The sequence below is a fragment of the Ictidomys tridecemlineatus genome, chromosome 6, assembly GCF_052094955.1.
Source record: "Ictidomys tridecemlineatus isolate mIctTri1 chromosome 6, mIctTri1.hap1, whole genome shotgun sequence".
NCBI lineage: Eukaryota > Metazoa > Chordata > Mammalia > Rodentia > Sciuridae > Ictidomys > Ictidomys tridecemlineatus.
The window spans coordinates 177702472-177728495 of NC_135482.1; the positions used below are offsets into that span (position 1 = coordinate 177702472).

Here is a 26024-nt window from a genome sequence, read left to right on the forward strand (position 1 = left end):
AATAAATAAATAAATAAATATTTAAAAAAAAAATTTAAAAAATGAAAAAATTGGAATGTAACTCAGTGATAAAGCTCCCCTAGGCTCAATTTTGAGGACTGAAGGAAGAAAAAAGGGCAGGGGATAATGACCACTTCATGTGTGTTTTGTGATCACAAAATGTGCAACTCTACAAGAAAAAGAATTGCTCTTTTTAAGAGATCTAAGTTCAAATCTAATGGATGAGAGGAAGAAAAAGCAGGAAATGCCAAGCTTCAGGGAAAAATCCAATTTTCATACAGAGAATTTGTGGATATGGAGAACACATGAGAGTCACTGGCAATTTATTCTGAGCATTAATAAACAAAAATGCTGGCAATATGGATTAGCAGTAATAATAACTGCTATTGTTCAACACTTCTAAGGTTGTATGTGCATCACCTTGTCTAATCCAGTAGTTTTATGATCCTCAATTTGTAGAGAGAAAACTGGGGCTCAGAGTTTGATGCTCAAAGTAGTAAGTGTGAGAGCAGGCTGGTAATCAGGGCAGAGACACAAGTTGTGTTCTTGACCACCATGCTTCACTTCTCTTGACTTGAGGAAAATGCTGGGTGGCCTCCTGTCACAGGTGGCATGGGAGCTGGGACATCTCTTTCATAGGAGTTGCTTTCCCTGAAGATGCTTCTCCTCAATGTCTCCCACACAGCCCTCTCTGAGAACTCAGGGCTTCCCTTCCCTGAGAGATACAGTCCTTGGCACTAAAATCCAGTGGCCTAGAGACCACAGTGACAAAGCAGAAACTATCTTCCTGAAAGATAGCTGCTTCTTTGGGCTTGCTTGGGCTGAAGTCCCCATGAAAACCCAACTCTGGCCCCTTGTTCCCAAATCACATGGGCACACTTGAGATGAACCCGAATAACATGGCATATTAGCCAAGGAGGTCTTATGTCCATCGATGGAGTCCATGCGTTTCTCCCTGTATTGATGGCTTTTTTCCAAACCAGGGTTGGCTGATACTATGAGCAACATTTTGGGATGTTTTAGATGCTGCCAGCTGTACATACTTGGTCCCCAGTGACAAGTGAGCCTCATCTCTGCTTCTTTTATTTGTCCAGACACCCTTACCCCATGACTGGAACACTGAAACTCACTAGTTCTCACTTGTCCACCCCACCTGCCCATGAACCCACCTGCTGGGTGATGCACTGGGCAAGCACATGACCTGATGGTGGGGCTGAGAGGGCCTCCAGGTCCCAATCCTTTGTTATACTCCCTGCACCACCATTATCATTAGCTTTAGGTGCCTGGTGGGTACTGGAGCGGGTGCCTTATAAGTTAGTCAAATAGTGATGGCCTCCACCCTCCTGAACACAGAATTTACCATAGAAAAACACAGAGGGCACACAGAATACCCACACTCAAGGGCAGATGTGCAAGGGTTTGTAACAATTTATTTAAAGCAATGAGGCAAGTGTGAAGAATGGGGTTGGAGGGATAGAAAGAGAGAGAGATGAGTATTCCACAGGATGGTCCCTGGAGGGTGGGGGGGATTGGCTCCTTGGGGATGCACGGAAGATAGCCTTTCTATGCAGGGTTGTTGCTCAGCCTGGGAGCTTTCACTCATTCGGCTGCCCCGAGGGTCCTTTTTCTTTACTTGGTTACAGTTGTCTGAGTCAGGAGAGATGAAAATCCTGGATGTGTCCCCTGTCCAGCAATGATATTATGCTTTGGCTTTGAAGCCTTTTTTCATCTCGAATGCAAGATAGTAAATAAAGCTGTGACTGCCTGGTGTATGTTTCCTTTGCCTCTCTCTGTCGGCTCAAGTGTGCTGTGTGCTGTGTACCTTTGCATGAAAGCTGTGGATGCCTGTAGCTTCATGCTTTCTTTCATTCATTCATCTAGTCGTCATTCAACAAAAAATTATAGTGAGCTGCTTCCTTCTGTAGTATGTGAGCAATCAGCATTCTCTGCCCAGAAGCATATTAAATATTTTCCTGAAACACTCTGTACTTCCCTCTCTTACTCAGGAAGGTTTTGTTTGTTTGTTTGTTTGTTTTTTGATACTGGAGATGAAACTCAGGGTTGCTTAACTACTGAGCCTTATCCCCAGCCCCTTTAATGTTTTAAATAATTTTGAGACAGGCTTTGCTAAGTTGCTTAGGGTCTTGTTTAGTTGCTGAGGCTGGCCTTGAACTTGTGATCCTCTTGCCTCAGCCTCCTGAGCCTCTAGGACTCCAGGTGTATACCAAAGTGCCCAGCTCATATTCCAAGCTTTCTTCCCTTCTTACTTTTCTTTTCTTCTAAGACATCTGTGTTAAACCACTCAACTCCCTTGACACTTGCCCAGAAAATTCAACTAAAAAAATCCCCAAACAGTGGAGATAATAAAGGATAAAATGGGGATAATAGGCCATGGGAGGGATAGTTAGGACTCTTTCTACTTCTGCTAAACTCTGAGAGCTCTACTGATTTCCCCAGAAAATAAAAACAGAAGTTAAAATAAATATTTTTCAAGTTGTATTTTATGATGTATTACTAAAAAGTTATTCCTGCTTCTCTTTTTAAGTTCGGTTATAGAGTATGAGTTTACTTTGGGGCATCGAGTGACTCCTCATTTCTCTGGGACTGTATTTTTGTGGTCACCCTTGTCCTCCTAAGTCTTTGTTTTGCCTGGGGCCCTCTGTGCCCATACCAATGCTGGGAATTTGGGGCTGGGGGGCAGGGAGGCACTTTCTGAATATGGGGTAAGAATCCAAACACATTCTGCTAATCTCAGGGCTTGGTGAAACTCTTTGCTCAGACTTTATTGCCAGTGGGAATTGATGGTTTGTGTTTGCTCTTCAAATAAAGCAACCTTGGAGGTAGAAAAGGGCATTTTCTGTGAGCTGCTGACTTCTGAAATCTTGAGCCTTCTTCCTTATCAGGCCTGTTTATTACAGGTTTCATAAATGTTTTATGAGAGACTGGTGAGGCACTGCTGACTAGGGGTGGTGGCAGCTGTCTCCAGCTTTCCACATTGTTGACAAGATCAAAGGACAGATTTACCACCTGATAAGATAGGCTGGATAAGATAGGGCAGATCCCAAACTGACTTCTTGCCTCCATGCACTTAGGCAAACAAAATTGGCTAAATGTGCTGCCTTTTTCCTCCCTCACTGGGGATCTTTTGTCATTTGTAGAACCAACTGAACCTTCCCAGCAATTCTGGCTTCCAGAATTCTGGCCAATTCTTCATATCAACAGTTTTAGATTTTTTAAAATGTACATTTTAAAGATATAAAAGTTTTTGTCTTTCATGATGATAAAGAGATAAAAATTTTAAAGAGTTAAAAATATCTGAGCACTTCTCTCCCACTCTGTTCAGACAAATAACACCAGTTTTAAAGTATGTGCAACGAGAAAAAGGAAAAACGAGTGCATGAAAATAATTTATGGCCAAATAAATCATCTCTAGAACATTTATATTTTCAGGTAGAGAAATTGTATTGACTTTATTTCCACCCATTGTTGACTTTTTACTTCAATTGCCTTAACAATCTTTGACAATATTCTTTTAATTTGACTCATTATTATTGAACATCGGAAACTTCCTTTGGTCACCAGAAAGCAAAGCTCTTAAAAAAAAAAAAAAAAAAAAAAACTTTTTTTTTTTTTTTTTTTTTTTAAGAAACAAAGGGAAAGATTCTCTCCTGAGTTAAAAGAAGTTTCCAGAAATGCCTCACTTTGCCCATGCTCTCTGGAACTCACCTGAGTTCTGGAACTCACCTTACTACCTGCTGGGATTGCACAAATTGGAGGACCCTGAGGCATCTGCCTATTTCAGGAATGACTTTGAGAACATCAGGAATGTTCTCAGATGGTAATGCAGACATCCAGGGAACTCAGGACAGCTGTTTTGCCCTCAGCAAAACATTAAGGGTCTACTTCATGATCTACATTGTCCTAGAGAGATTGCATAACAGACACTTTTGAAGACCTGTAAAACAGCTCTTCTTACCTTGGAGTTGTTTCCTACACTCAAAGATTGCTTCTCCCCATTACAAGCATCTCCCTTATTCCTTGAGTTCCCTGATTTTTCTCCACTCTCTTCTGTGCCCTACTCCACTCAGCAGGGCCTACTCCTTCCCCTGCACTTATCTCATTTTCAGATGCACTTGTTCTATGTCCTTAGGCCTCTTGGAAAGCCAGTTGAAAATCTAGTCCCCATGAATGGGGGGATGAGGATAACACTCATTCGTTATAGACAGTCCCTCTCTCAAATTTCCCGTTTTGCAGAGTGTTGAATGGTAGTGGTGGCATTTCAGCCATTAGTCAGGGATTATGCCATGTGCACCCTACTGGGAATAATCAGGATTCTTATGTGCGAAACACACTTGTCCTTCTAGCTATGTGTTTGATCTCATGCTCCAGCACCTGGATCCAGGCACAGATGCACAGATAGTGGTGCTCTGGACTTAGAAATGGGCCCCTTTCCCAGTTCTAGGCATGGACCGAGGGCCTGGGCTTTATCTTCTAACTTGCATTTAGAGGACAAAAGTATGCTCTCTTTAGGGGACAAAAACCCTGTGTGGGGTTGTCCTAAGGACTTACGGACCAGTCTTGGACAGGATCAGGTTTGTATACTTTCATAGAGGAAAAGAGACTTGGAAAAGTCTTTGAGGAAAAAAAAAAAAAAGAAAAAGTGTTTTTTAAAGACTCGTGTGAAAGTTCAGAGAAAGCAATGTATGCCTGGAAGGTAGATTTAATTCATAATCATGGGGCAACCTCTTCTTCAAGCCCTCATTTAAATTAATCCTCAAAATATTCCCACTGGGGCCCAGCCCCTCTACTCTAGTCCATGTAGCTAAGGAAGACCCTCAAAGATAGCACTGGGGGCACCTCATCTGCTTGGCAGCACAGGCAAGGTGTGTAAAAGATAGTATAGATCTGTTTAAAATTCAGGTTCCAGAACCACAATAAGTTGGAGTGGTCCGAGAGTGTGCATTTGGTCTGGATTTTCCAGATGGTTCAGATATAGGACACTGATTTACACCTTGGAAATGCTGAACTGGTAGAATGAACAACTGGGATTGGGGGTGGGGGCACTTCCTAGTCCCCTGTCTGCCTCTAGTCTGCAACCTGACTTTGGATAGTCACCTTGTCTTGATGGGTTATAAAATACACAAGGCATACATAGCCCTATTCCTCCAACCCCAACGCCAACTTCAAAATGCAGGCTGTATATACTAGTGTTTAATTATTTTGTTCTGTTCAGAGCTGGGGTGCACCAGAGCTCTGGGAAGGAATTGTATCCATAGGGAGCCATCCTTGCCCTGGAACACACCCTGGTCTTAGTAATTCAGGAAGCATCAAAGATTTTGACTTGTGTTCTAGATAGAGAAAAACTGAGACTGACTCCACTTCAAGGGCATTGAAGAAAATTGCTAGGCCGGATTAGAATTTTAGTGGATTTGAAAGACATAGAGCTCCTTAAATGATGTCATTGATTCCTTTCAGGAGTGTTGAGCTCAGAAACACAGTTTTGCTCCAGAGGTACCTTCAGTGTGGCTGCACAGCTGGCCAGAGCTGTTCCAGGAGGCAGATTTCTCACGGCAAATGCTCCTTTCTCTTTCTCCCTGAAAAGGGTAGCCCATAGTTTCCTGTAAGGACCCCTGGGGTGTTGCCCACTCAGGTAGGAATTTGGTGGCACATGGTGTAGGTGGCCCAGTACCTTTTCCTATGGAAAGGCCACCAAAGGCCTTCCAGACCTGTCCCAGCCGTAAGGAAGCTGGCCCTCAGGTGGGGTGCTGTGGCTGCTGATCCATGGAGCGTATTCCAGTTCAGTCCTCACGGGGAGCTGCATACGGTCTAATCCGTGGAGGCTGGGTTTGGGATTGAGGCTGGCAGGGGAGTGTGCTGAAGAAGGCCATGAAAGGGAATTTTATTATCTGTGGAATTGTTTCCGAAACATTATCAGCTCAGATTATTGGCCACAAATTTTCATCCGAAATCAGAGAGTAATAGGCTTTTACAGTGCAGTAAAAAGCATATTAGCTGGTCCTGCGGTTGTTCTCACCTCCCATTTACTCCACTGTTTTATCAATATTGCCATAATTTGACACTTGTGAATAGAGGAAGATTGTAAACTGTCCATAGATCCTGTAAACCGTACTAAATAGAGATTAGTATTACTACTAAGTGTAAACCCTAGTAAAAGATAATTAAGTTGATGGATATGGCTGTAAATCTCCCTTTTATCAAGTGCTTGCTCTCGTGCGAGCAGTCTCTAGCCTTATTATTTTACAGCATCATTAATGCCCTGGCAGTATCAGCATCTTAAGTGGATGCTGCTGTCTGCTGAATGGGGAGACAATAAGATGTGCCAGTTGGCCACAAAAATCTGCAAAGGGTCTCACTTCCCTTCCTTCTGTTTTACCGGTGGTGCATGGCCATGATGAGTGTGTACTCTGGGGTGGCCAGGTGTCCAGGAGCAGGTACAGGTCACCCAACAGTGTCCCCCAGCAATGGTCTATTCTTATCCCCAGCTTTCTTATAGGGGGCTCTGGGTGCCTGAAGGTTGCCATTTCTGGTGATCTTGTATGTGTCACCTTTCTAGATATCCCTGTGGTGCTCTGCTTTCTGTAGAGACTGTTTTGCTGTCACGACAACAGTGCTGCTTCTGCAGAAAGTAAAACTGTTAAGCCATAATTCAACGGAGGCAGTGGAACGCAGACATAGTCTTCAGAGGTGGTTGCTGTCAGTGCCTCACTACAAGGGGGCATCCCGGGATGGCAGCCTGTGTCTGAATGGCCCAATCCTAGCAAAGAGGTCCCTCTCACACACAGGTCAGTAGGAGCATTTTCTGCCCTTGATAAGGGTGGGTATTGCTTAGCAGTGGGGGCAGTGGAGCTGTGGGGGCTGTCCCTCTCTGAGGATACATCTTTGGGGCTGCATGAAACGGAATTGCTGGTGCAGGGCTCCTATCCCCAAACCCACCCTTCCTACATGTCCAAGCATTGGCCAAGGGCCACATGTCCACAGAGAGCCAAGGAGTGCCATCTGTGGTCTTGGAACTGATCTAGACAGGAGCAGAGCTTGTAAACATTGAGTCCATGTGTCTGCCCCAAACTGGCTCATCCTCCATCAGATCTCTTTTCTCCAGAGCCACTGGGAGAAGTAACATCTGCTACTTGTTGCCAATCCATTTTTCTTGCATGACAGTTGGCAAACAGATGCACGGCCTAAGAGCAGGCAGGAGGTCATTGTGTCTCTGGACTTACCCTGGGCTTCAGATGCCACCAAAGTCAGAGGGTAGTTTCTTTCCCAACCTCCAAGAGGCCCAATTTAGCCTCAAGAAAGGATTTATTTAGATGAATTCAACTCCCAGTTGCCAGTACCCCATTATTTATGGAATACAAGGCCTGGAGGTGAATGTTCTTACTCATACATGCTCCTGACCTTGACTAAGACCTTGAGTTGGGTCTCTGGGTAACTAGGCTCCGAGCCTTCAGGCTGGCCTGGTTGACGAGGCCAAGTTCTCAGGCTGCTGGGCGAGCCACACTCTTTGGCTGGCCTTGACTAGAGACTGGAACATGGAGAACAAGGAAATAGCCTCACAGAGGAGTCATCTGGGAGAGACAGGATTTGGCTCCAGCAGATAAACACACTCCCCCGACCTTTTATTGCCCGAAGCTGAGCGATATGTACTGGGGTTGGAATTAGCAGGCTGAAAGTTCAAGTGATAAGCAGCTTCTCGGGGCACGCGGATCAGAAGTGCCAGCGCAGGGGCTTGTTGGGAGGCCCTGGTTGGGGCTTGTCACCTTTTGAACTTTCAAACTGCTTGGCAGGCTCAGGGCCCAATTCTGTGGCCTGTTTCACCATCTCCAGCAGCCGGAGAGTGAGCAGAGGAGAGGCCTAGCCAGCCCCTCTCTTCCACCTCAGTGCACCAGAGTGGTGTGATTTGGGATCCTCATTTCAAGCCAAGCTGGGCCACTAAAGAGGAGGATAGGGTGCTGTTGTGTGCTGAACCTCATGGCCCCAGAGCCTTTCTGTGCCCTTATTCCTGCCTGTAGGGAACGTAGAGTTTAACAGAAGAATTGTGAATCGTGCTCTCTTGATGGAAGTCACGGGAGGAAATCAATCTCAGGACAATGTCATTTGGAGCACTTGCAATTGCATCCTGTGGTTGTTAAAGATGTGCTTCTTGGGCCCTCTCCCAGGTCTACCAAGTTGGGGGAGTGTGTAGAGAAATTTACACACTCATGGTGGGAGCTATTGGCCTGAGACCTGACCCTCTTGTGTGGAAATCAAGAGCTCTAGTCTTGAAAGTGTAAAACCCCACTGTCTTACGAGGTGCAGAATCTACCAACTCCTTCTATTAGCATTTATTAAGAACACCTGTGGGCCAAGCGCTCTCCAGGCTCCCAGGACGCAGCTGTGAGTGTCCCAGGCTTTGCCCACCTGGAGGCCCGCAGGAAGTGGAGGAGATAGACAAGTGGGGTCTGGTGTGCATAATACCCAGAGGCCCCTCAGGGCCATACGGGGCACTAGGCACAGCCCAGCTCCTCTGATTCTGTGTTGAGTGTGCACACGCGCATGCTCGTGGGTTGGAGATGTCATGTACCCACAGACCCATCAGTTTTGTTCCAGACCAGGTCATCATGCTCCTGACTTCCTGGGCTTTCACCTTGGAATTTTTTTACCTAGGAAAATTCTGCCCCCGAAGGAAAAAATATCTGAAAAACTTTTTATTTTTCATCAGGAATATATTTTAAAGTAAATGACAATATGCCACATTTGCTATGTTCCTTAAAAGGGTCACCTTTGATTCTATTCCAAAAAGTAAGAACAAAGAAAATTGAGAAATGGAAAATTATAACAATCATGAACAAAATCTCCCGTGCTGTAGCCCAAGTCAAACCCTCAAAATGATGCGGGCTGAGGCCAACTGTAAAACGCTCTCAGTTGCTTAAGCTAATAAACTCGACTATCTTGAAGAGCAAACACCGTATTGTTTTGCCAACTATTAGATTTTTACTACTCTCCAATAAAGTGAGCACTTTATTCCTTTCAAATAATATTCCACTCATTGTTTCCTGAAGATTAGCAATTGAAAGAGATGTCAACAGTTTTCACTCTTTAAATTAAGTATAATAGGCTTTTATAGCACAGTATAAAGATATCAAGGAGAAAAGCTGCAATCACAACCGCTCGATTTTTCTTTTATCTGTCACTACAGCCCCAATTTGACACTTGTGAGCAGAGGAAGCTTGTAAAGGGCCGGCAGACCCCATAAATCTGGTAACACTTAGATTAGTCTTACAGCTTATTTTAGGCACCGTAAAGCGATCATTTAATTAACTAATGGGGTTGTAAGCACAGAGGTTTATCTAATTAGTGTTCTTCTCCTTCCCTCCTGGTAATTTCAGCTCGGTGTTTACATATTAGTGCCAGTCTGATCCAGGACGAGGAGCATCTGCACGGGAGTCCCCTGGCCTCCGCCTCTGCTTCTGTTCAGGGTTTTCCTGTGTCGGTGTGACATCGCCATTCCCAGAGGGAAGTAGGTCATTTTATTGCAGCTCTTTTTGAGTAGTTTCACAGAAGCTGTGAACACCTCCTCTTCAGGCATTTCATACATTGTCCACGAACATTTTTACACCGTAGGCGCCAGTGCTGTCATGCATGGGTGCACGAGTGTGTGAATGTAGCCATGTGGTGTGTGCTTGTCCGTCAGTGTGATGGTGGGTCCCAGAGGGGGCTATCACTCTGGGTGGTGGCTTCACTTCTGTGTGGATGGACCCACTTTTCAAGTTTTTGGGGAGCTGTGTGCACAGCTCACCTCCCACAGAGGGGGTGCACACTGGATGGAGGGTCAGGAGCTTTCTCTCAGCTCCGTTTCCTTAGGGCGAAATCCCCACATAGAAATGTCACCCTGCCTCAGAGGGCTCTCCTCTTTTCTTCAGGGACCCAGGAGACCAAGGAGTCTGGAGGGGCTTGAAGCTCTGGGGCTGGAAGACCACAGAAGGGGCCACCCCTGAGCTTCCAGAGGGTGAGCTGGATGATAGGATTGGGTTTACTGGGGCACAGTGCTGCTCAGAGAACAGTCTGGAATGAAAAAAGCCCTCTTGTGGCCGAGTTACTCCCTAGAAGGTCATTGCTGGGTCATTGGGCAGGGGACTGTGGTGGGTAGACACAATCTGAGGACAGGTTCTTCTCCAGGGTCCAATATCAAAGGATGCTCTCACCACCGTTTGAGTCAAAAGGTACTATCCAAATTTGAGTTTTGGTGACTCCCATTCTCACCCCAGCAGCTCTCAGCTTTGTGGATCCAGCTTCCCAGCAAGGGGAGGCCAGGGGATCCCAAGAGGAGCCCAGCCAGCAGAGGACAGAGAGGAGTTGTTGCAGGCTGGTGGGATTTTGTGCCCACCCTTCCAAAAAGCCTCTCCATGGTTTCTGCTTCAGTTTGGAATGGCCATCCCATTTGAGAGCTTTTCCATGTTCACTCAAAAAATGTTTCTGAAAATTTGTAAAACTAAGTTAGGTTTTAACTGATAAAATAATATAACAAAATTTACCATTTTAACTGCTTTTATGTGTGCAGTGTGCATTAAATACACTCACATTATTGTGTAACCATCACCAAATCAGTCTCCAGAACTCTTCATCTTGCAAAACCGAAACTGCCTGTCCTCTTTAAACATTAACTCTCCTTCCCCCTCCCACTAGCTCCTGGCAACCACCACCCAACTCTTTGCTTCTCTAAGTCTGACCTCATTTAACCGGAATTATATGGTAATTTCCTCCTCCCACCCCCCATCTGGCTTATTTCACTTAGCACAATGTCTTCAAGATTCATCCATGTTGTAGAAGGGGTCAGAATTTCCTTCCCTTTACAGGCTGAACCCTAGACCATTGTTGCAGATACTGCATTTTGTTTATCTGTTGACGGACATGGGTTGATTCTGCCTTTAGCTACTGTGAATGGTGCTGTTATGGACATGAGTAATAGGACTGCAGTAATTCTTCCTTATCTGCAGGGTGTACATTCCAAGGCCCCCTGTGAATGCCTGAAACAGGACCCTGTATGTCACTTGAACACAAGCCCTGTGGTACCGCAACACTTGATATCCAAGGTGGATACTAAATGAGTGACAGGATTAACAGGAAGGTAGCTTACACAGTGTAAATACACTGGAAAAAGGGATAATTTACACAGGATCTGGACAGGAATGGAGCAGGATGGCCCAAGTTATCATGCTGGCTCCAGATACCCAGATGGCTCCCAATTTAAAACTTATAACTCATTAATTTCTGGAATTTTCCAATTAATATTTTCAGATCATAATTAACCACACAAAAACTGTGGTTAAGTCCTTTCTTTCACTTTTTGGGGTATATATTGAGAAATGGAATTGCTGGATCATGTGGTAATTCCATGTTTAATTTTTTTGAGGAACTACTATTTTTCCTAGTAGCTGCACCATTTTACATTTCCACCAGCTATACACAAAGCTTTTTTCCATATTTCTCTTCAATACTAATCATTTCCTTCCTTCCTTCCTTCCTTCCTTCTTCCCTCCCTCCCTCCTTCCTTCCTTCCTTCCTTTCTTTCTTTCTTTTCCTTTTTGCTTTAAAATAATAACCATCCTAAAAGCTATGAACTGTGAGGTGGTATGTCATGGTTTTGATTTGCACTGGGAGTTGAGTAACTTTCATTTTCATTATTTAGAGGATATTTTGTTGGTTTCTGTAATGAAATCCATGTAGTTAATACCTTACATATTTAATACAGTGTGTTAACTCCTGGAAAAAATAAAATTAACATTTTTAGACCAATATGACTGTTAATTTCTTCACAAGGCCAACTCAACATGGTAAACTGGAATACTTTTATGAAGTTGAAAAAAGAGCTAAAGTTTCCAAAAATTCAAATTATATATATGTGTGTATATATATTTATATAAAATATATTACATACAGATATATGAATATATTAACCTATTTATCAATAGCAGCAACAGCTTTTTAGGTTCTGCAGTCATCTGATAGAGACATCCATTATATTCCATTAAAAAAAAGGAGGAAAATGGTTAAAAACAACAACAACAACAACAACCAAAACCAAAACCAAAACCAAAACCAAAACCAAACTTAAGAAAACAGCAAAGTTCTATTACTTTTGTGAAATTTGGCACTATATTTTTAATTAACTTCCAATCTTCATCTGAAAATAAAACATTCTAGAGCAACATCATTAAAACCAGCTCTGATAAAACATAGTCACTACTATGTATCATAAAGCAGGTACAAAAGATTTGACATTCATAATGTAAATTGTACAATACAATTAAAAGGCATTACTGGGGGCAGAGCACTTTCCCAGCATGTGTGAGGCACTGGGTTCGATCCTTAGTACCACATAAAAATAAACAAACCCATGAATAAAGGCATTCTATCCATCTACAACTACATCTTTTTTTTAAAAAGCCATTATTCTACTTTTCTAGAAGAGGGATCGAAGGTTAGTATGACATAGGTCTGTAAAAAAATGTACTTCCTTAGATAGGATTTCCTTTCATTAGTGGCACAGTTCTAGATATTCACTCTTTTCATGAACATCAGCTACAAACAGTTAAAAAAAAAAAAAAAAGGCCAGGGGAAAAAACCCAAACCAAAAAACAAAACAACTGTCATTCTAACAAGTGAGATGGAATCTCAGTGTAGTTTTGATTGGCATTTCTCTTATTGCTAATGATGAAAATTTTTTCCTGTACTGTTGGCCATTTGTTTTTCTTCTTTTGAGAAGTGTCTGTTTAATTCATTTGCCCAACTAGTAATTGGGTTATTTGGTTTTTATGTGTTAAATTGTTTGAGTTCTCCACATAGCCTCAATATTTAATCCTCTGTCAGAAGAGTAGCTGGCTGATTTTCTCCGATTCTGTAGGGTCTCTCTTCACATTCTTAATTGTTTTTTTCTGTTCTGCAGAAACTTTTAAATTTGATGTCATTCCACTTATGAATTCAGCATTATTTCCTGAGCTTTAGGGATCCTACTGAGAAAGTCGCTGCCTGTGTCTGTATGTTGGAGTGTTGACTGTGTTTTTTCTAGAGTTGCATAGTCTCTGGTCTAATTCCTAGGTCTTTGATCCATTTTCAGTGGGCTTGTGTGCAAGTGAGAGATAAGGATCTAGTCTCATTCTTCTACTTATGGATACATAGTTTCCCCAGAAAAAGCTGTCTTTTCTACAGGGTATGTTTTTGGTGACTTTGTCAATGATCAGATGACTGTAGATGTGTGGGTTTGTCACTGTGTCTTCGACTCTGTACCATTGGTCCATGTGTCAGTTTCTATGACAGTACCATGCAGTTTTTGTTACCATAGCTCTGTGGTATGATTTGAATATCAGATATTGTGATCCCTCTAGCATTGCTTTTTTGGTTTAAAATTTCTTTGGCTATTCTGGGTCTTTTATTCTTCCAAATTAATTTTAGGACTGTTTTTTTTTGTCTAGTTCTGTAAAAATGCCATTGATATTTTGATGGGGATTTGCATTGTGTTTGTATATTGCTTTGGGTAGTATCATCTGGGAAGTGGGTAACTTTAAAAGTTCTCCAGGAGGTGCCAGAAAGCATTGAAGGGAGAACCACTGAGTTAACTGAGCATGTATTCTGTGCCAGGCACTAAGTACCTAATGTATGTTTACTCAGTTGCTCCCAATGAAAGCTCAGTGAAGTAAGAAGCATTCTCTTTCCTTCAGATGAGAAAATTAAGTCACAAAGTGAAGATATGTCAGCTGGTTTGTGGAGCCAACGTTCAAGTGCAGATGGGGACCCAGAAGTACAGCTCCCACAGCCCTGGCTTACATGTTCTTCCCTAGGGGGCACTTCTACCTCAGGAGGAGAAAGTGTTAAGGGACACCAGGTAACAACAAATCTCCCAGGGTTCATGTGGTCCTGAAATGGTATCAAAATGCAATCTTTACTCTCATTCTTGGACATTTTTTCACATTACATTTTTAGTAAGGTTTAATAAATAAGGGTTATTTAATTCTAACTAGTCATAGGTATTTCCATTTAAACGAACAGTTTAATAGTTATTTTATAATAATTAAAAAACCTTGAGCCTATGTATTTTCCTAGGGAAGGGAATAATCTAGAATTCATTTCATTTATATCTGGAGTAACAGTCTGGCACAGGGCTCTGTTAGAATTTGAGTGTAGCAATAGTGCCATCTTGTGGAAAATTAAAGTGTGGCAGTTTATGCCAATGAGAATTAATCCTAAAATTAGGATTAAGAATTTATCCATTTCTGGTCATGGGCAGGTGAAGTCATGTTCTATCTAAAGCATCTCATTCCTCTGTACATTCTGTGTCCTCTGTTACCCCAGGGATATGACCGTAGAGACAGAGGCCACAGCACGCACAGTTCCTGTTCCTGTTGTCACTTGTAGACTCTCCTGCTCAGAGGTTATGGCAGGAGCCATGGGCTTTAGGAGAAGGGTGATTTACTACCCATCCTCCCACTCCTTTCCTTCCTTCTCTTTCTCCTCCTCCTTCTTTTTCTTCATAACTGCTTTATTGATATATAATTCCCATGCCATAGACTTTATTTATTTAAAATCTGTAAGTGGGGTTTAGTTAGTATAATCCAGAGTTGTGCAGCCATCATCATAATTGATTTTAGAATATTCTCATCACCCCCCCAAAGAAAGTAGATACTCTTTAGCTACCACCCCTCAAGCTTTCCATCTCTCCAAGGTCCTGCCAACATACCATTCTATTTTGGGCCTCTACGGATTTGCCAATTGGGCACTTTTCATTTAAAGATAGGAACTCTCTCATCTGTTCTCTGCTGTGCTCCTGTGCTCCAAACAGTGGTTGCTATACCAGAGGTGCTTGGTCTGTATTTGCTGAGTGAGTGAAAAATTGCATTATAGGAATTAGGAGAGAGAATGCTGGGGTGATCAAGGTTGGGGAAGAGGTGGGACCAAAATGGAGATGGAATCAAAGGAAAAAAGTAAAGGTGGTGGGGTTCTTGTTTACCAGGATCTCTTCTGTGCTTCTGGTGCCTGATGTAGATGACACTCAGTAAGTGTTACAGTCATAAGTTAGTGAACGTAAGAATCACATCAGGGAGTAAGAGACAAAAAGAATAGCAAAGCAGAAATATTCTCCAGAACTGAAAGACATCTGCAATCTCAATAAATTTCCACCACAGTTCACAGAAAGTGGCCGGGACCTGCTGCAAAGCTTAGCTCGCTGAAGTGAACTGGCTACATGGTCAGTGTTTTCTCCTGGTCATGGAATTATCCTGTTATCTCTGCCTCTTTTCTATCCCTGAGAGCAGGAACATCTTTTCTCTCTTTCTCTTAAAGACTATAGCCCCAGGTTCCTTCCTTTTAGGTTTTGGGACACTGCTTGATCTTCTCTCCCACCTATTCCAGATTCCTAAGAGCCTTCCAAGAGGGATACCCAAAGATATGGAGAGAACACTGGGAAGAAAATGGACACTAGAGTTCAAACCCCTCAAAAAGCAAACATCCCAAAGTGAGTCCAACCTACCACTTGAAGCTTGGCCAAGACACCCAGCCCTTTTTGTTTTGCTCCTACACAGTGTTACAATCTCTTACTACCCAAGGTCTCACTTGAAAATGCCTGCACCTAGGGACTTAGGGACAGGCTTTTCCCTGCCAATATAAAGCAGTGACAGAGGGAGGGGGTTTTCCAAGGAGATGAGAGAGGGAGGAGGGAGGCCAGAAGACCACAGCATCAAGAGAGAAGAGTTTTAAAGGGGTAGGAAGAGTCCACAGCATCAGAGAAGAGTCAAGAAAGATGAGGACGCATCGGCGGCTTTGGGAAACTGAGGCCTTTTCCCATCCCCACGGAGGAGGGGTGGAAGGATGATGGCAGTAGGTTAAGGAGGGAACGGGAGATGAGGAAAGGGAGCAAAAGCGTATGGATTTCAAAGGGTAATCCACTGATGGGAACGCAGGGAAGGGAGTGGAGAGATGGTTCAGGAGCAGTGCTCACAAATCTGGAGCAGCTGGGTGGACAGCTGGGTGAACAGAGAGCTCTGCAGGGTTGGTGTGTGCTGGTGGGGGAGGGGGAACTTGCTGTTCCATTAGGAAAGAGCTGTTTCCGTTATTCAGTGGATGGCCACTGTCTAGTCAAAATCATGATTTGCTGGACCTGGTGATACCAGTGGTGGCTTCTGCCTCATAGTCATTTGATACCTCATGGGCAGGTATTCAGTGTCTACTGGGCATTTCAGAATTGAGGTGGCCTTCCTTCCTTTCTTTCTTTCTTTCTTTTTTTTTTTTTTTTGCATTGCTGGGGATGGAACCTGGAGTGTCATACATGCCAGGCAAGTGCCCTATTTCTGAGTCACACCCCCAGACCAGGGACACCTGCAAAGCTCTTGAATGGCAGCCATTTCACTGCCTCTGGAGCCATGGCTTTCCCTACAACACTAAGGGACAGGGCAGCAGCTCTCCTCTTGCAGCCACATGTCATCCTTTTCCATCATGGAGACTCTAGCACGCAGACTCTGTGGATTATACAGCACATGGTGGAGGGTGGAGTGCTACTTGCACCCTGGCCTGTTGTGGCAGAGTCCAAGCCTTCGCTGAGCCCTACTCAAATCTTTCTGAGTCGCCCAATAAATAGGTCAGGGCAAGCCCCCAAGTGTGGTATGTGTTGTCTCTTCCCCCCAAGAAGGCTCGCTAACTGCTGAGCCTCTTCCCTCTATTGGAGGAGATGGCCCAGCACACCCATGTCCAGCAAACTCTGAAAATATTCACCAATGTGACATCATTCTGAGTTTTTTTTTTTTTTAGAGTTTATCTTGTACCCTGTGGCATAGTTTTGTCTTATCAGGGGTTCCAGAGTACCTGGCACTTCCCGGTCCCTAATCTAGTGAATAAGATGTCATGCGTGTACTAGAGCAGTGCGGCGTTCTGTGGATCGTCCACTTGGTCAAATTCTCTTCAGACTACATGTTGATTCAGACAGTAGAGAATTAGCCTAACCTGGCTTGGGCTGCCTATGGATGCTGCTGCCTATTCCTCATGAAAGTAGCCACTTCCTATCCCCCCTCCTTCTGGGGACTGAAAAGAATGTGTTCTCCAGACTGGAAGCCATGTGTCAATTTTTTGAGTAAACTTATCACATCTAGTATATCAGCTGCAATTGAATCCATCATGGGGTTAAATTTACTATAGGCCTAAATGATCCTTCTGATTTTTGCACTGGCAATCAGAGATTGGACTGCCGGTGCAGAGATGTGATCAAACACCTGCAAAGTGTGCAACTGTAACGTGTTGCCATGAATTTAGCAGCTTAAAAGAACACACATTTATGATCAAAAGTCCAGGTACAGTGTGACTCAGCCAGGGTTTCTACTTTGTCTCATGAGGATGAAATCAAAACTTTGGGAGGGTTGCGTTCCTTTCTAGTGACTTTGGGAATAATCTGCTTCCAAGCACCTTTAGTCCCTGGCAACTGTGGAACTGAGGTCCCTATTTCCTCATTGGCTGTCAGCCAGGAGCCTATCTTTGCTGTTAGAGGCTGTTGGGGTTCCTTCCAGTGCTTTCCATGTGGCCCCCTCTGGCAACAGGAGTGAGGTTGGGGCAAAGGTCAAGACCATCCCACACTTTCAGAGCTCTCTGACTTTCTTTTTCCTTTTCTGCCTCATCACTCTGACTCAAGCCAAAAAAATTCTTTGCTTCATTTAACATTTCCTGTGCTTAGATGGTGCCCACAGAAGTAATCTAGGATCATCTTTCTAGGATCACATTTATTTCAAGTCTGTAACTTTATTACATCAAAAAGTTCTTTGTCATGTAATGCAGCATACTCATAAGATCCAAGGATTTGGGTGTGGGCATATTTGGAAGCTCATTATTTTGATTATCACAAAACATAATGATTTTCTCTGTTTATTTGTCTCAGAGAAGAGAATATATTACAGCAGAAAGAAGGAAAAATGATTGTTTCCCTGACTTTGAGTTTCAGGTTCTCGTCTTTGATGGAGGATTCCTATACTTTGGCAACACAATACAGTTTGGAGTTTGCAGGTGTTTCTGTTCCCATGTTACTTCCACTTCAAGAGAAGAGATGTTTCCAAATTTAGGGAGAGCAAATCGAAAAGGAAAAAAGAAAAAAATCATGCACAGATGCAGTGACAGTCCCAAGAAAGAGACTCCCTGGTTCTTGGCCCCCACCCCGCCAGGCTGATCACTGTTTTGGGAAGGGATGTGAGAAACTCCTTTGGGCTCCGTATGCATCCTTCCCCTGGAAGGAAACCTTGGAGAAGAAACAGTGGCCAAGTGTCTACATTTGAGCAGACAGACCCATGTGGTCTCATGAAACATCTGTCTCTGTAAGAGCAAAATAATTCAAGAAGGCCAGAAAGTGATGCAGAAGTAGCTGAGAGAGCAAATGGAGGGACCGATGGCCAAGGCCCACATGGGAAAATGGACATCTTAGCACACTGCAGGGTGACCAGGTGGCTTTAACCCCAGTGACATGACTTCATATAAGGAGAGTCTTCCCTCTCAAACTTAGAAGCAACTTTATGGCCAAAAGGGCAGAAATCCTGAGCAGAGTGGGATTCTATTTCTGCTCTTTGTGGACTGGCCACTTAAAATTGAATGTAAGTTAAATTTCAGAAAAATAAATAAAGGTACAAATATTGCATTTATATATTTCTTTAAATCTTGAAATTTTCACCTATAAAATCTTCTGGGAGAGTGAAAAGTTGAAGTTTCCTGGAAAGGAACTTTGAAATCAGGTGTGACAATGACAATTATTTCTTCCTTAACAATTGCAGGAAACTTCTTTTTTTATTGGTTATTTTTAGTAATACATGACAGAGTCCATTTTGATATAATTATACAAGCATGGAACACATCTTATCATAATTAGAACCCTGGTCTTTAGTGTGATTCTGCAATCTGTACAATTAGAAAAATGAGAAATTATACCCAAATGATACAAATGTATGAACTGCCAAGATCATTGTGATGTCATGTGTAGATAATAAAAAAAATAATAAAAAATAAAAACATCTTAAAACTGCAATATTTGCAGTAGGAAAATTGTGAGGCCAGAATATATCAATTAGCCCTTTAATTGTTTCATATACATAATGATGATTTTTACTATAAATAATCTACTTTTTTCAGTTTTAAACATTATGTGCAGTAGTTTTTTTTTAAATATCAAGATTTTTTTTTATTTGTCAAATAAGAAAAAAATTTAATTATACTGCCTTCTACTTTCTTTAGGGCTATCTGCATTTCTTTGTTCCTTAGACTGTAAACTATGGGGTTCAGCAGAGGTGTCAGCACTGTAGACGTGACAGCCATCAGCATGTCTTCATGGAAGGAATCGCTGTTCTTGGGCCTCAGGTAGACAAAGCAAGCAAATCCATAGTGTATAGACACGACCGTGAGGTGGGAGGAACAAGTCGAGAAGGCCTTATACCTCCCTTTTGCAGAGGGCATCTTCACAACTAAGGACACAATGAAGACATAGGAAATCATAATTAAAATAAAGCTTCCCACCAACACAAAGGCGGAGAGCACAAAAATAGCCATTGCTTCATGGGAAGTATAATCACAAGCAAGGTGAACCACAGGTGAAATGTCACAAAAGAAGTGCTGGATATTGTTGGAGTCACAAAAGGATAAGTTGAATATAATAATGGTGATGCAGAGAGAAATCAGGAATCCAACCACCCAGGAGGCCATCAAGAGCTGAAAGCATCTTTATCGCCATCAGGACAGGATAATGAAGTGGGTTGTGGATGGCAGTGTAACGGTTGTAGGACATGGCAGCTATGATGAAACAGTTGTTGGCTGCCAGACCAAAGAAAAAAACCATCTGTGTGGCACACTCAGGAAGAGAGATCGTCTTGCTCTTTGAGAGCAAGTCCACTAACTAGCATGCGGGGGATGATTACCATCGTGGTACAGGTTTCTGAAAAGGACAGGACAAAGAGAAAAAGTACATGGGGGTGTGGAGGTTGTGACTGAGCTTGATGGCCACCATTATGGACACATTTGCAAGTAGGATGGTCACATGGGAGGAGAAAATCACTACAAAGAGGAGATTCTGCAGGTCTGGGAAACTGGAAAATCCCCACAGAAGGAATGTATTTACTGCTGTGTGATTGCCCATCTTCCTGTTAGCCACAGACTTTTGATACCAATAACACAGATGCTCTTGGTCAAGACTCTGAGATAACTGGAAAAATCTCCTTAGATACTAATGCTGCATGGACTTTAATTTTGAACCCCTGGACAAATTCTGTAAGGCAACTCTTATAGAATTTTAGTAAAGAGACTTAAATGTCCTTGACAAAAGTCAGGATCAGGAGTCTGAATGATGAGGGCAATGATTCTAGCATGAGAATGTGTATAAATGCCACAGAGGGCGTCCAAGTATCTTCTTGGATTCTATTCAGAAAAGTACTCTTTTTCTCTCTTTTCTGCATTCTGGATCTGCAAGGAAGAGACAAAATACTAATAAAAGTCTTACCAACTGAAAAAAAAAGAACCCTGGTCTTGTGGACATATATGATGGTTAAGATTAACTGTGGTATATTCATATATGTATATAGGAAAGATGTGTCTTTCCTTTTCCTGTCCCCTCTCCCTTCCCTTCATTCCCCTTTGTCTAATCCATTGAACTTCTAGTCACCCACACCCTTATTGTAGGTTAGTGTCCATATTAACAGCAAAAACATTCAACCTTTGTTTTTTTGGGATTGGCTTATTTTACTTAGTATGATAGTCTCCAGATTCATCTATTTACTGGCAAATGTCATAAAGTCATTCTTCTTTATAGCTGAGTAATACTCCACTGTGTATATGTACCACATTTTATTTATTCATTCATCTGTTGAAGAGCACCTAGATTGGCTCCATAGCTTAGCTATTGTGAATTGTGTTGCTATAAACATTGATGTGGCTGTGTTACTCTAATATATTGATTTTGATTTTAAATCCTTTGGATATATACTGAGGAGTGGGATAACTGGGTCAAATGGTAATTCCATTCTAAGGAATTTCTGAGGAATCTCCATAATGCTTTCCAGAGTGGTTGCAACAATTTGCAGTTCCACTAACAATGTTATGAGTGTACCTTTCCCCCCACATCTTCGTCAATATTTATTGTTGCTTGTATTCTTGATAATTGCCATTCTGACTAGAGAGAGGAGAAATGTCAGTGTGCTTAAATTTGCATTTCTCTAATTGCTAGAGATATTGAACATTTAATATATATATATTTGTTGACCATTTGTATTTCTTCTTTTGAGAAGTGTGTTTAGTTCCTTAGCCCATTTATTGGTTGGATTATTTGTTTCTTGGTGTTAAGTTTTTTTTAGTTCTTTGTATACCTTGGAAATTAATGCCCTATCTGATGTGCAGGTGGCAAAGATTTTCTGCATTTTGTGGGCTATCTCTTCACATTTTTTATTGTTTCCCTTGCTCTGAAGAAGCTTTTTCAGTTCAATACCATCCCATTTATTGATTCTTGATTTTATTTCTTGCATCTTTAGAAGTTGTTGAGGAAGGTGGATCCTAAGCCGATGTGATGAAAATGTAGTTGGGTCTACATTTTCTTCTAGTAGGCACAGGGTCTCTGATCTAATGCCTAGGTTCTTGATCCACTTAGAGTTTAGTTTTGTGCAGGTTGAGATACAGGGGTTCAATTTCAATCTACTATATATGGACTTCCAGCTTTCCCAGCACCACTTGTGACTATCTTTCCTCCAGTGTATGTTTATGGTGCCTTGTCTAGTATGAAATAACTATTTATGTGAGTTTGTCTTTGTGTCTTCGATTCTATTCCATTGGTCCAGGGGAAGATTCTTGAAGGAATCCTCTTTGTTCAAAAAAAAATTGATGACTTTCTAGGGGTTAAAACAGCCTAAATAATAAAGACAGACAGAACCTGTTCTAATTAAGAAAGTGGGAGGTATTTTAGCTTTAATCCTGAAAGGTGATATTAGTGATAAGGCAGCAAGAAGAGAGGATGTGGCAAGGGGATGAAGAGGCTGAGGTCAGGGTCCTATGTGGGAAGAAGTGACTGGGGGAATTCCCCAGGGACAGAGATAGCCAACAGACAACTCTGAATGGGTATTTAATGGAAAATTTTCCATTTCAGTGACACAATTCTTTCTGCAAACTTATCCACCTCAAACACGGGTGAAGTCAATTTCTGGACAGTGTTTTGTAAGAAGCATTTTTATGGGAATAGAGGGAAGGTCTTGGTGTCCATCTAGGTTAACATGGTGTATGACAGACAATGGAAGCTGGAGCCTTGGTGATGAAATGGGCAGAAGAATGAGAGCCTCCCGAAGCCCACAGAAATGTTAAGAAGGGCTCTGGACAGCCACAGAACATGGAGTTGGGGGTTTGTGTCCATCTTATCTAGGTCTCAAGTGTCAAGAAGTCTCCACCTGGGTTTGACAGCACCATGTTGTAGGTTTTTGGAAATTAAGGTTCAGAATTTTAATGTTTGTTCTATATACTGTGGAAGGTTCTGGAAGTTCTTCTGCAGAAAAATGATCTGATGAAATCAGCATTTCTGAGGGACAGAAGTATAGCATAGGACCAGAATAATAACAAAGTACAGTTCTATGACCATGTTCTGGGAGGGACTGCTAAGCATGGGGGCTTCTGATTTCCAGTGAGATAGACACTAATTGGTAAAGGCAGGGGAGACATGAGCGCTAGTAGAAGGTGGCTAGTCTGTCTTCCTAGTAGACTGTGAACTTTTTGGGGACAGGGTTACTTTTTAATCCTCAATACTCACTGAAGGGCCTGGCATACAGTAATTATTCAACACAATTGCTGAATAATTAATGAATGATTGCTGAATAATTATTCAGAACAGGTGCTACCTAGAGTGATGCTGTCTGCTATTGCAAATAACCCCCAAATGTCATGGCTCAGAAATGGTGGAAGCTTATTTCTGATTCATGAATTTCATAATTGGTGTAGGACAGTCCTCTGGGTGGCTTTGGCTTCCCACAGTTCCTCTCCTTTCCTGCTTGAATCTCTCAAGAACAACTATAGAATGTGCTCGGAACATGATATACCGAGATGGGTAGGAACTGCCAGGAACAGCCTGGGCTTTGTCCCTCTCTCCTCTGGAAACAGGATGTCCCTCATGAGTCCTGTTGCCCTTTAGGTCTATAACCCAGGGCAGCTGACTTTCAGGATCCCTCAGCCGTGTGTGCAAGTGGCTCATGGACATTTGAAACTCTGTCTGTCCCAGGCAGCTTTCTTGAGCCGTGTGGGCCTGGATCCCAATGATCCAAGGTTTCTTTTGTCCTATGTGTAAGTAATAAATCCATCTCATGCCATGTGTGTGTGTGTGGGTGTTCTGTCTCACTGGCCTCAGATGCGTTGGTAACTCGTGTGCTGTGAAGCTGCTCCACATTCTCTGCTGCACCTCAGAGAAAGTTCTCCTCTAGGCAGGGATGGAGGTCCCAGCATCCTTCCATCTGGGGGCTCCCCTGTCCCACACATGGTTTAAATGTTTTTTTTTTTTTTTTTTTTTTGTATTAGCTGGTGGAAGGAAAAAGAGCAGAGACCCAAACACAGGAAGGTTTTATGCGCTGGGTGGGCCCACCACTTCTGTTCACATTTCATTGGCTGGGACTTGGTCACGCAATCGTAGCAAGCCAGAAGGAGGCTGGGAGACATCATCTAGTTATGCGCCCATGGGGAAGAAATGGGTGTGGTGGACAGCAGGTGGCAATTCCTGCCATGGAATGATGTGGGACCTCTGAATGAACAAGGCTCAAGCAAGTGAAGGATGTTGCTCACAGAACATGTGGCTTTTGTCAGCTAAGGGGACATTATATCAGCTCTGAATAGAAGACTTATTTGGAAAGATGCCAGGCCCTGTCAAAGGCCTGTTGGCTCTCAAAATCATCCCACTTTTGATGGTAGAAGCCGTGTCAGTGGAATAAAGCTGGACTGTCTTCTAAACTATAAGGCCCTACACTCAACCAGCACCAAATACGTCCAACATCCTCCCCAGCAGACTGGGCTACAGCAGGAAGGCCTCAGGGGAGCTGGTTATGTTAGGGCCAATCAGGAGGGGTTGTTTGTGTGGCCTTGTGTGTGATACCATAGGCCCCAGGACCACAGAATCTCCTGGTGGGTTTCCTGACTCCTTCTTGGGATGGAAGGTAGCCGGGAGGGGCTTCTCTTAAACAAGGCCTAGCAGGCCCTGGAGAGGTGGTACACAACCCTGAAGGAATCCTATTGGGGTACAGCCTTGGTTGCTAAGCCATTGCCCCTCCAGGATGTGGGGGTGAAGATGGCTATGACGAGTGTCCCATTAGCCTGTATACCCTTGCACACCATGTATCTCTGGCCCCCAAGCCGTACCTGTTCCTGCACATACACACACAGCCTCCAGTCTCCAGTCCATCTCTGCCTTTTTCTATATGGGAGGCCAGGGCCGTGGTCACTGTGCTCAGAGAGCCCAACACAGGAATGGGGAACAAGCAAATGGTCCAGGATTCCCTGCTCCAGGCTGGCTCATGAGGGTCCCCATCATGCAGTGCTGGTCCCTCCTGCTCTTGCTCAGGTCTGCAGTGCCCCCTGACTTCAGCTCCCCTCCCTTCATTAACACTCTTACCTCCATCCCTTCTCCTGGGCCCCTGACTTGGCTTCCTTCCTTGGAGTTTGTGATGTGAGCCCCAAGGGAGGAGAGTGTCAGAGGAGTCATTGCTGTCTGCTGAGCACCAGTTGTTATCAAGCGTTGTGCCCCAGCCTCTGCTGTCCCCCGCACCCCAGCATCCACATTCTTAAGGTACCTGTTATTTCTCAGGTGAATAGGGCTGCCTGGGCTTTGTTTTTAAGTATTTCCCCAATCTTATCAGTTTTTGTGTCAAACAATTGTCTGTGTCCACTTAGGCTGCTCTAACAAAAACACCATGGACTGGGTGGCCAACCAGTAAGCACTGGTTTCCCATAGCTCTGTAGTATGGGAAGAGTAGCCTCAAAGCACCAGCAGGTTACGTGTCTGCTGAGGGTCGGCTTCCTGGATTATAGATGGCTCTTCCTTGTTGTCCTTCCATGGTGGAAAGACCAAGGGCTAGCTGATGTCCATAACCAAGGACACTGTGTGGTTTGGATCCTAAATGTCCCCCAGGTTATAAGTTTGGTCACCAGTTTGTGGCATGATTGGGAGTTGGAGGAAGTTGGGGTGTTAGGGGTGTGCCCTTGAATGGGATATTGGGATCCCCCTCAGCTCCTTTCTCTCTCTTTTTGCTCTCTGATCACCATGAGGTGAGCAGCTTTCTTCTGCAACATGCTGTGTGGCCTTACCACAGGCCCCCAAACAACAGGGCATGATTAGGGATTGAAACCAGGAGCCAAAATGGACTTTCCTTCCTTTGAGGTTGTTTATCTCAGGTGTTTTGTCACATCAATGGAAAGTCAACTAATACAGACACTAATCCCATTCACAGAGGGCTCCACCCTCATTATTGAATCACCTCTCAAAGGCCTTTAAGAGCCATCACATGTAAGGTAGGTTTCCACATGTGAATTTTGGTGGTGGTGGTAGGGATGGTGGCATTTCAATCTATAGCAGAAAGGGATATTTTAATCATTTTTGGGTTTCCTTAAGTACAGAGGTCTGAGTGATTTCATGAGCCAACAGTGACTGCCACACTTCTCATGGGCTGAGTGCCATGAGCCAGGCCTGCTTTCTCCATCCGAGTCTGCCATATCTGAGGTTTCCCCTTTCAGTATCACCTCTAGGACTGGAGTTGTGCTTTCTGAGTCCTGGGGCTCATTCCTGATGTGCACATTCCTGAAAAGGTTTGTCCTGAGTGACACTTCCTTCCTTCCTCCCCGTATCTGCATCACTAAACCACATTGGTTACCTATGCAAAGGAGTTTTCTACTTGTTATGATGAATGTCATACCTTGCAAGTGCAATTTGTTCATGAAAGTATGACAAATCTTCATCATATAGTTCTTTTTATTTCTTTTTGATGTTGATGGTATTTATGTCACCCACAATTTAT

General features: G+C 43.3%; 1 pseudogene; it reads right to left on the reverse strand.

Annotated features, from left to right (window-relative positions):
- Window positions 1-19179: 19179 nt before the first annotated feature.
- On the reverse strand, window positions 19180-20140 carry LOC106145041 (olfactory receptor 10T2-like; annotated as a pseudogene).
- Window positions 20141-26024: the final 5884 nt, after the last annotated feature.